This window comes from Ictidomys tridecemlineatus, chromosome 10 (genome assembly GCF_052094955.1).
Source record: "Ictidomys tridecemlineatus isolate mIctTri1 chromosome 10, mIctTri1.hap1, whole genome shotgun sequence".
Classification (NCBI taxonomy): domain Eukaryota; kingdom Metazoa; phylum Chordata; class Mammalia; order Rodentia; family Sciuridae; genus Ictidomys; species Ictidomys tridecemlineatus.
Genome location: NC_135486.1, coordinates 106,234,037 through 106,243,865, shown reverse-complemented (window position 1 = coordinate 106,243,865; position 9,829 = coordinate 106,234,037).

Sequence of the window (9,829 nt, the reverse complement as noted above, 5' to 3'; positions counted from 1 at the left end):
TGTGGAGCTTTAAAAGATTCTCAGATGTGGTGGAGCAGATGTATTTGTGGGAAGACGATGGTGGATGGTCAGCCTGGGCTACCTCGGTCGGAGGTGGGGCCGGTTTCAGCCTGGAAATGTGAATCCATGAAGTCATTTTGCCTGGGGACTCCTGTAGGCGGTCAGCGGTGGGAGTGTACAAGATAACCCCTAGGGGGCCCTTCCATTTAGGTGTCAGGGTAGGCATGTCACCAGAAGGAGGAGAGAAACATACCCAGTCACCTGGGGTTAAGGGGAAAGAGACGTGTGACCTGGAGGGATCAGGTAATAGAGTTTCCTGGTGTTTCCAAATCTGGGTTTGGATAAAACTAAGAAGAGGATGACTGAGATATTCTGGAAGAATGCAGGGTAAAGGAGTCACCCCAGGTGGTAGGGTGGGCGTCCATACATCACCTCAAAAGGAGATGTTTGAGTTGGGCTTTTGGGAAGCGCCCAAAGGTAAAACAGGGTGACTGGGAGAAGTTTGACCCAGTCGAGATGTAGTTCGAGGGAGAGCTTGGGCAGGGCCTCCTTTAGGGTGCAGTTAACACATTCTCTCTTGCCTGAAGAGGTGGGATGATAGGGATGTGTAGATCCCAGGGAATATGGAGAGCCCCAGCAATGTGTTGTGTGATTTGAGAAGTAAACTTGGGGCCATTATCTGATTTGCAAGGAGGTAGGGACTCCAAATCTTGGGATGATATCCGAGAGCAAAACAGAGGTGACCATAGATGCCCTTTTGTTGGTGGTATGAAAAGCTTCCACCCATCCTGAGAAGGTGTCTACAAGGACAAGGAGATAGAGATACCTCTTGACATGTGTGTGAAATCCAATTGGCTCCTAGAAATTGTCCTCGAGCCTGGTGGGTGGGAAAGGAGCCTGTCTCTAGAGGGGTATTAGGATTGGTTCTTTGAGCAATGGTGCATTTAGTGGTGAGATCGTGGATGAACCTAGCATCATCCAAGGTGAATGGGAAGAATGTCTGTAGGAAGAGCTTGAGGTTCTGAGGGCTAGTATGGAATAGAGAATGTAAGTAGGTGAAGAGGTCCTGTTTAGACGGGGATGGGGTCGGGGGTGTGCTTGAAGTTATGACAGCAATAGTGGGGCATGGTAACATGGCTGCCTTCTGGGCAGCTTGGTCTGCTTTAGAATTACCCATAGAATTACTCTATGGAAGGAGTCAGACTGACGGGATCAACAATGAACAATCCCAATCTCTGAAGGAAGTGTAGATGCCCTGAGAAGATCAATGGTGAATCTTGAATTGGTTATGGAGATGCCTTTGGTGGTCAATAGTCCCCTCTCTTTCCATATGGCTGAATGGGAAAGGAGCATATGAAAGACATACTTGGAATCAGTATAAAGAGTGAGGGAACAATCTGTGACTAGTTGAAAGGCATGGGTGACCGCCATGAGTTCTGTCTGCTGGTTAGTCATGTGGGGTGGTATAGGTTTGGCTTCTATGACCTCTGAGAGGGAGACGATGGCATATCCTACCTGCCTGCCATTCTCTGTCAGGAAAGAACTTCCATTTATGAATTAGGTGTGGGTGAGATTTGTTAGTGGTTCCTCCTTAATGTGAGAGGGACATGGGAGAAGGTTCTCCATGGACTCAGTCCACTGATGGAGTGGCGGGTCCATAGAGTCAGGGAGAGAGACACGGGGTGTAAAGACGAGCAAGCCTGGAAAGAAATGGTGGGTCATGTATAAAAGATACCCAGAGAGAGAACACGGCAAGGGGGAAGAGTTTTTAAGCCCTTGTAGGTCAATAATTCCTTCAAGTGGTGGGGTGAAGAGATGGTGATTTCCCCTCTGAAAGTAAGTTTTTTGGCCTCCTGGACTAGGACATAGGTGGCTGCCAGAGCTCTGAGACAGGGGGCCCATCCCCAGGCCGTAGGGTTCAGTTTGGATAGGTACATTGCTCTCTGTTGCTGGCCTAGCACCCCTAGGGCTAGGCCCTTGTTTTCATGGACATATAGAATAAAGGGTCTATGCATATCAGGTAAGTGGGGTGTGGGGGGAGGCGGGGGTGCTCAAGGAAGCCTGCCGAAGTTTGTGGAATGGGACTGAAAGACCCCCAGATCCCCCAACCCGGAATGGACCACGCGAGACACTGGATGCAAATAGCAGGAGAGTTTATTCTCACACAGGCGCCTGCAGGTGCACAGCAAAACCTCAGCCGGAGCTTCGGTGACTGGCACACCCGGGCTTGGGGGTACAGAGTTTTTATAGGAAGCAGGGGGCAAGGTTTCAGCCTAGCACAGTAACAGTTATTCTATTGGTTTATCTAAGTTCCTCTAGGTTCAGCCCCTTAGGTCACCTGGGGGGTAAACTTGTTTTTTCCACTTTATGTTCTCAGAAAAGAAACCCATAAATTGCATCCTATTCTTTTAGTTCCTGTTTTTACTCTATTTGCTCAAGCTTGGCCTTCCCAGGATTATCTATATGGAACATCTGGTGGTGGCATTGTATAGAGCTTGGAGTGTTACGTGCAGCTGGGAAGTGCTATGTGCAGTTTGTGGGGTTTTAACATGGGGGTTGTACATGGGAACATCCTGTAGGGCACAGGGGTTAGAATTCCTAACGTTGGGTTTGGGGCCCTGTAGTCCTTCAGGACTTGGATGGCCTTAAGGGTGGTTGCCAATGATTTTTCCTTGGCTATATTGTATAATGGAGCAGCTACAAGACAAAAATTGGGATCCAGGCTCTGAAGTATCCCCCCAGCCCCAGGAAAGGGAGAATATCTTCCTTGGTGAGTGGGGCTGGCAAATTTCGAATTAACTGTTTCCGGTCCAGGGTGATGGCCTTTTTTCTCAGACACTTGGACTCCTAAGTAGGTAACTGCTGGTAGAGAGAGCTGGACCTTTTGAGGAGAGAATCAGTAACCCTTTTGGAGAGGAAATTAAGGAGGGAGACAGTGTTGTTCTTGGAGACAGGTAGGGAAGGACTGCAGAGGAGTAAGTCATCCACATACTGCAGAAGGGTGGAGTGGGGAAGAGTAAGACCCCAAAGGTCTTGTGCCAGAGCTTGGCCAAAGATATGTGGACTATCTCTGAAACCTTGAGGGAGGACTGTCCAGGTAAGCTGCTGAGAATGATGTGTCTTAGGGTTGGTTCAGGTGAAAGCAAAGATGTCCTGAGAATCCTGAGCAAGGGGAATGGTGAAGAAAGCATCCTTTAGGCCGATGACTAAGACGTAGGAAGAAGAGTAAGGAATGGAAGAGAAGATGGGTAGGGGGTTGGCCCCAGAGGGTGATGGGTCTAACTGCCTCGTTGATGATTCATAGGTCTTGTACAAGGTGGTACTGTCCATTAGGTTTCTTTACAGCCAAAATTGGAGTATTGTAAGGGGAGTGAGTAGGTCTTATTAGGCCCTTGCACTATAAGTCCTTAATAATGGGCTGTAGGCCCGAAGACTGCTAGTTGCAAGAGGTTATTGAGGTTGACAAGAGAAATGCTGAGGGTCCTTAAGATGAATTCTGACAGGGACACAGTGAGCCAGAGAGGGGGTGGAAGTGTCCCAAACTTGAGGGTTTACCTCTGGAGGGAGCGAAGGTGGGGAGCCTATGGACATGTGGGCTGCTTCTGCAAGGGCGAGGATAAAAGAAAGGCTGGGATGGAGTGTGATGGAGGCATGGAATTTGGCTGAGATGTCCCTTCCCAGTAGGGGGGGTGGGGCATTGGGACATCACCAAAAACTGGTGGAAGAAAGGATGGTGGTAAAACCTACAGAAGAGCATGGGGGTTTTAAGGGGAAGGATTGTTTGTCCCCCTACCCCAACAATGGGGAAAAAGGATGGTACAGTGGGTCCCCAAAACTCCCTCAAGCCTGAATAAATGGCCGCCCCTGTGTCTAAAAGGAAAGTTAATCAGGCGTCCATCCACCATAATAGTGACCCTAGGCTCCTGAAAGGTGATGGTGGTCGTCGTGGAGGGAGTCCCAAGGCCCCTTCAGTCATCCATGGCCAGCCCCAAAAGATCCAGGTCTGGGCTTGGGGTGGATCTGGTTCCCCTTAGGGGTCCGGGGCAGTCCATGGCCCAGTGACCCCTTAATTGGCATTTAGGGCATGGATGAGTAGGCAGCCTGGGATTCGGGCACTCTCGTGCCCAGTGTCTCTCTGTTCCACACTTAAAACAGGGCCCAGGGGCCATCTTGGGTGGTGGGCATTTGGCCAAAAACGAAGGGGTCTGTGGGGTAGGTCCCTGCAGAGCCTGTGCCAGCATCTGGGAGTTTTGCTTTCTGGCCTTCTCATCCCAGTCATGGTACACCTTAAAGGCTGTGGCCAGGACTTCAGTCTGAGGAGTCAAGGGTCCCCATTCCAGTTTTTTAAGTTTTGCCCAAATGTCAGGGTAGCTCTGGGAGAAGTAGGTCATTAGGAGCTGTCCCCCATTAGGGGTTTCAGGGTCTAAATTAGTATATTGCTGGAGAGCCTTAGTCAGTCCATCTAGGAAGGTGGAAGGGTTCTTGGTTTTGTCCTGAATGATTTCTTCAACATTTACCACCTTCTGAGCCACCCATCTGAGCCACTAGGCAGGTGGAAAGTTGGTCCCTCAGAGCTAATCTTGCCGGTGGTATTGTAGTCCCAATTAGCATCCTGGTCAGGAACTGCCTGGGTGCCTAGTGGGTGGGCCAGGGTGGTTTGATGGACCTCATCAGCATAATTACAGGCTTGTTCCCAGATCTGCCTGCCTTCCTCTGGGAGAAGGGTATTGGCCAGGATCATGTAAATGTCATGAAAAGTGAGACTGTAGGCCTGGAGTAAGCACTGAAACTCCTTTATGTATGAGGCAGAGTTGGTGGTGTAGGAACCCAAGCGTTTTTTCAATCTGTGAAAGGTCTGCTATGGAGAAGGGCACGTGGACCCTAACAATCCCTTCTGCCCCAGCAACCTCTCTCAAAGAAGCCATAATTGGGGAATCGGTGATGGAGGACTGAAGAGGGAAGTGGGGGCAGGGCCCAAAGAAGGAGGAGCCGAAGGGGTGGGGACTGGTGCTGACTAGGGAAGAGGAGGAGGGGAGGGGTTTGGGTGACATAATGGCGATCGATGGCTTGTTGGCTGGACCGAAATCCATGGATGAGGAGGCAGAAGAAGAGGAGGGTTTATAGGCCAAGAGGACAGGCTTTGGGTTGCAAGAGGTACAGAGAGACGGATTTGAGCGAAGGAGGAAGAGAGCCTGAATATATAAAAATCTCTGCCCATATTTCCGATCACATACAATAATTATAGAGATCCCACAAAATGGCAGGGTCTAAGGACCCATAAGGGGGCCAATGGTTTTGGTTATGTAAGGGATAATTGGGCCAATCCTGAGTAGAGAATTTTATCAATTTCTTGGGATTGATCTCTGGGGTTAGGCTGAGGGTGTCCAAATTGCCAAGGAGGCATTTGAGAGGGGAGTTGGCCGGCAGGAAGGAGGTGCCCCCCTTGAGGCTATAAGGAAAGGTGTGATATGTTGACTAGAGAGACGTCCCACTTGAGCCAAATATCAGAATGAGACCTCAGGCTGAGGGCCCCTCTGGTGAGAGGCCCTCCTAGAGGGCCATGCGGGCTATGGGCCACCTGGCACCAGGCTTTCAGACCAAGGATGGGGAGAAGGAGACCTAAGCTCGAGGAGGGGAGGGGTTTGCCAGTTCTCAAGCAGGCCAAAGCCTGTTGGAAGGGGAAGACTCCAAGAGGACCACTGTGACAATGAAGGTCTGGGTGGGGTGTATTCCTCCCCATGAGACACCACAGGGGCTGCCGGATGATCAACGGCCAGTTCCCTGTTACCGAGCTTCAGCAGGTTTAGGAGTCCTGAGAGGGAGACTCACCAATTTGTAGGCCGATGGTGGATGTAAAGGAGGTGATCGAGAAGATGGGCACAGGTTGGTCTCCGCTTAGGTGGTGATCTCCGGAGGGTTGGAGGTCCTGCTTAAAAGCAGAGGAGTCCCATCCGAGTAAGGGCACCAATGAAAGGTGAGTGACTCACCCCAGATGGAGATTCAACCAAGAGATTTTATTGGGGGGCTGCCCGAAGGGGAAGAAAAGGAGAGGCAGAGAAAGGAGAGGAGGAAGGCAGAGAGCATGAGCTTGCAAGCTTAGGCTTAAGAAGGGTTGCGTAGGTGATGTGGCAGGTGCTGATTGGCAGGGTGACTCAGGAACAGGAGAGGACACTGTGTCCTGCGGGGATTGGTAGAGAAAAGTTTTGAATTTGGTGCTTTTTGGCTTGGCGCTCTTCGGAGAGGAGGGGGAAGGGTAAAGGATTCCACGATGTTCTCTTGAGAGGGAAACTTAACTTCAGTGGGAAGTCTCCCATACACCCAACAACCCCTTTTGAAATAAACCCAGCTTATATGCTTGCCTCAGCATGCTCCTCTAGTGTTCAAACTTAAACATGGAGGGAGCAGAACTCATCACCAATAACCAGTGGTATCACCTGGATAGGCAGAATCTCCAAAATTCACATAACTCATGACACTGAGGGATGAAGACAGGCAAAGGCCCCACTGTCCATCAAACTCAGCATATCCCAGACCAAAGTTAGGCTTACCACCCATGTTCCTTGCTCCACACTTGTGACTTCCAGAGCAAAGAGTGCTCTGGTGGGACACCCACCATTTTGTGAGAATTAAACATCAACTGCTTAGTAAGAGACCTAGGATCAGTGTTTATTTTTACAGTCAAAATAAGTAAAAGTCGTCCCTCCTCCCTCCTTCAGCCCCACCAGGCCCCTCCCATCAGGTCTATCATCCCTGGGTCTGGATCAGATGCTAATGAGTAGACTTTACCCACAGCCTCAGATTGGCTCCCCTCATCCCAAAGTCTTTGCACCTTCCTAGGGCAATGCTCAGCTGTCGCAAGTGGGCCATGCTTGGGTCACCCATGTCCTGAAGTCAATGGGCCCTGAGCCTTCTGGCACCAGATGCCTATAGGAACTGACCCTGTGCATAACCCTGCCAGGCCATCCATCCTTTCTTCATGGGAGACCCAGGTTCCAGCCTTAGCCCCTCCCTTCCCCCCACTTTACTCCACAATGTCTTCTCAAGGCTCTTGTGCAGCTTTGATGCTGCTGAACGCACAGTGACCCTGCTGCTCAGCTTCCATGAATCTCAGTCCCAGGAAAGTCTTGCCCACTGGGGCTTCTGGCTGCTCCTTCATGTGGGTTCTCAGAGTCCAAGACTGCACCCCTTCCTCCTTCTCACCAAGGTCTGAAACCTTATCCCCGGACTCCCAGCTTACAGACTCACACTTTTTAGGACATGTTCACATGTGTGGATGGGTGGGTGTGCTGTCTCCATGAGTACTTTTTTTTTTTTTGAGACAGGGTCTTAGTAAGTTGCTGAGGCTGGCCTCAAAACTGCAACCCTCCTGCCTCAGCCTCCTGAATGACTGTACCATGGGCATGCACAACTGTGCCCACCTCAGTGAAGACAGTTTTACACACAGCCCACATGCCTGGCACATCTGCCATATGCCAGGCCCTGTGCTCACTTCTGGGGTTCTCAGGTCTGCAAGCCAAGTGGGTGGGAGAAGGGTAGGCAGAGGCCTTCAGATGGGAGCTATGTGACTCACCCCACTCTTAAGAATCATGTGTAGAAAGATACAACAGCCCCCTGTGGAGCAGCAGAGCTGAAGAAAGTGGGAAGAAAAATGGGAAAGTCGATGGCGGGGTGGGTATCATCAGGGAGGGAACCTGCAAGAGCAAAAGTGCTCATTGTGCTCCAGGATAGTGTGTGGTGTTAAACACATCAATCCAGACTCAGCTCAGGCCCTGCCCCCATGCTCAGGAATGGGATTCAGGGCGTCTGAACTTACCATGGAGTCCTCAGAACTCAAAGGTAAGAATCTGCCTGGCAGTGAATAGAGTGTTTTGATGACAATTGTAAAGTAGACGAGGCATTATAGCATTCCCTACAGCGGATGATTGAGGACTGGGGTGGAACTGAATGCCTCTTTTTGACATGATGGGCACAAATGTAGATCTGCCCAAGGCCTCCGATCACCTGCCTCCCGCCTGGGCACCCAGTGAGCTAAAAACATAAGGAAGGGAAGGGAACTAGTACCACCCATGGAAAACTGAAAGGGCACAATGCACCTTCTGGGGAGGAAGAAAGGAGGGCGATGGGCTCATGTCCACCTGCTACCAGCTGTTTATGGAGCTGGAGGAGAGGGAGTTGGCAGTCTGCCTGGGGACAAGGCCTGCCCAGACCTGTGCACCTCACGAGAGCAGGAGAAAGCAGGAACAAGGAAAACAGACGCCCACACTGGCTTTGGCACCTTTCCCTCCCCAGAGGACACAGGGAGGGGTGCAGAGGTGGAGCTAGAGCAGGAGGGAAGCAGCTGCCCCTCCAGCCTCAGCTTGAGCTCCTGTGTAGTGTCACCCACAGTTCTAGGGTGGGGGTGAGGGCATAGCAGTGAGGGATGCAGGACGTCGAGTCTGGGTGCCGGAATCCTGACTGAGGTATGGCCCGAGAGCCATGGGCCAGGTGTTGATAGAAAGCAGAGGTGAGGGGCCATACTCCTTCATGGGACAGGTAGCCAAGCCTGAAAAATGGCCAGAGACTGGAACATAATAGGGTAGGGGACACTAGGCCTGAGCAATGACCTCAGGTACAAGCTTGAAGCATTTCCTGGGGACCCCAAGGTAGCAGGCAGGAGAGGGTCATGATTTGCAATCATGGATGGGGAAGTGGTAGGAAGCCATCCAAAGACTATTGAGGTAACCTAGGTGGATAGTAACAAAGTGACAGAATTAAGCTATGGGAATGGAAATTGTTCAGCAGGAAGCGGATCCTCTTGGGATTCTGGTTCTGTGATCCCCAACACCACTTGGACACCACCACTCCTCCATTGTCCTTCCAGAGGGAGACCCTTCTTCCTGCCTATGTCAGTCCACGTCCAAGTCCATCACAATCTTCAGGCCAGGCAGCTGCAGGGCATGGTAGGAGTGGGTGGTCACTGGGACTGGGGATGTCAGGAGGCAGAAAGGTGGAGAAGACAGCCCTCTACTGGCCTGGGTGCAGACAGATGACAGAAGCACCCTCCAGGCAAGGCTGGACCAAGTCCAGGTCCCTGCAAGGAATAGGCAGGGTGTGTCTGAACTGTAGACAGGGGAGGACCAAGAGGCTGGGGACAAAGACTCTCTCCTTGATGAGACTTCAGACTCCTCTGAGGAGCTTCTCAACATGCCCTCTAGCTTCCGTGCCATCCTTATGTTGCCCAGTTATAGCAAAAATCTTGCAAAGTCAGTCCAACCAGAATCCCCCCTCACCATCTGATCAAATCTCACATCTTCTACCATCCCTGGCTGAAGTCCCATCAGCCTGGTCTGCCTTCACAAGCATCATTAGTCACTGTCAGCAGAAACCCCTCTCTGACTGACACCTGCCCCCACCCTAGCTCCTTCTCTGTTGTATTCAGAACTAATCTGAGTTCTATAATGAAGTCTCTTTGTCCCTGTTGCAATAGGTCCTGAATTAAACCTGTTTTTAAAACCTTACTGTTTTCCACTCTTTTTTTTCCCCAGAGCAGTACTATGGACCCCTGGGAGTGGAGTAGGGACCCACCCTTCATGCCAGGTTCCTTGCTGCTCTGTAGTTTGAGAGCCTGGGAGCATCCCAGGAGGGCTTCCTGTGGGAGGAAACAACTGAGTAAGTCCTAGGAGCAGAGTGGAAGGGAGTTCTGCCCAGCTAAGGGGTGGACGGGTGCTAGAGGGTAGCATAAGTCTGCAGCTGGGACCAGAATTAGGCAAACTTGAGTTCTACTCAGATCCTGCATGTATGAACACAGATGTCCTTGGCCTCAGCCACATTTGGAATTCTGCTGTGTTCC